Below are 1,876 nucleotides of genomic sequence, written 5' to 3'. Positions count from 1 at the left end.
AAAAAAAAAAAAAAAAAACTATTACAAAAGACTGCAAAAACCACATTACACAAAAGCCATCACAACCTTACACAAAAAAATACTTCTGCGAGGACATCTGCTCAACAACTGACTGTCTAACCTTGAATTGGCACACCCTTGTTATTGACCCTTGTAGCCAAGGATAATTTTTTTTTTAATTATTTTATTCTTTTTCCTTTTGAGACAGGGTCTCTCCCCGTCTCCAGTCTGGAGTGCAATGGTGTGATCATAGCTCACTGCAACCTCAAACTCCTGGGCTCAAGCAATCCTCCCACCTCAGCCACCCAAGTAGCTAGGAGTATAGGTACATGTCACCATACCCTGCTAATTTATTTTTATTTTTGTAGAGATGGGGTCTCACCACATTGTCCAGGGTGGTCTAGAACTCCTGGGCTCAAGTGATCCTTTTGCCTCAGCCTCCCAAACTGCAGGGATTACAAGCATGAGCCACCACACCTGGCTAGGATAATTATCTTAAAAGGATTTTGTAATCCTCATATTTCCTTTAGAAACCTTTTTCTTCCTTTAATATGCACATAGTTTACTATCGCATGCATATTCTCATTGTAATGCCCTATTCCCAAATGAATATAATTTTCTTTTAGAGCACCTCTATTATTTAGGTTGATAATGCAAAGAAATTCACACCAAGATACCTCATAATTAAATTTCTGAAAATGAAAGAAAAAAAAAAATTCATGGAAGCAGCTAGAGAAAAATGACACCATACCTATATGGGAAAAGCAATTTGAATGACAGTGGATTTCTCCTCAGAAACTGTAGAGGCCAGAAGAAATTAACACAATATTTTTCAGGTGCTAAAAGAAAAAAGCCTATACCCTGCAAAAATATTCCTTAGGAAGGAAGGGGAATCAAGACATTTGCAGATGAAGGAAAACTAAGGAACTTTGTCAGCAGCAGATCTACCCTAAAACATTGGTGAAAAAGATTTTTTTTTTTTTGTTTTCGAGAGAGAGACACAGTTTCACTCTGTTGCGCAGGCTGGAGTGCAGTGGTGTGATCTCAGGTCACTGCAACCTCTACCTCCCGGGTTCAAGTGATTCTCCAGCCTCAGCCTCCTGAGTAGCTGGAACTACCGGCACGCACCACCACGCGCAGCTAATTTTTGTATTAATAGAGACAGGGTTTCACCATGTTGGCCAGGCTGGTCTCGAACTCCTGACCTCAAGTGATCCACCCACCTCAGCCTCCCAAACTGCTGGGATTACAGGTGTGAGCCACCATGCCCAGCGGTGAAAAAGAAGGAATGGAAATAATAAAAGAAGGAACCTTGGAACATCAGGAAGGATGAATGAACATTCAAGCAAAAATATGGGTAAATACACTAGACTCTCCTCTTGAGTTTTCTAAATTATGCTTGATGGTTGAAGCAAAAATCGTAACACTGTCTAATGTTGTTCTAAATGTATGTAAAGGAAATATTTAAGACAATTATATCTTAAGTGGAGAGGGTAACGTGATATAAAGGGACATACAGGGAGGTACGGCTTCTATGCTTTACTCAACTGGTAAATGGTGACACCAGTAGACTTTGACAAGTTTTATATGTGTAAATAAATACCCAAGACAGCCACTAAAAAGATATACTCAAACACAGTCTAGGTAAATCAAAATTGGTTTTTAGAAATTGGTCAAGTAACTCACAGGGAGGCAGGCAAAAGAATAAAAAACAGAATAACTAGAAAATATACAAAACGGCAAATTTAAGCCCCAATATATCATAATTATATTAAAAGTAACTGGTAGAGACACCCGCTATTTCACCCAGTAAGCGGCCCCGGCCTGCGGAGGAGGGCGGCATGCAGCTCCGCTTTGCCCGGCTCTCCGAGCACGC

The sequence above is a fragment of the Colobus angolensis genome, unplaced genomic scaffold (assembly GCF_000951035.1).
Source record: "Colobus angolensis palliatus isolate OR3802 unplaced genomic scaffold, Cang.pa_1.0 Scaffold24, whole genome shotgun sequence".
Classification (NCBI taxonomy): Eukaryota; Metazoa; Chordata; class Mammalia; order Primates; family Cercopithecidae; genus Colobus; species Colobus angolensis.
This window is presented reverse-complemented; position numbering follows the sequence as displayed.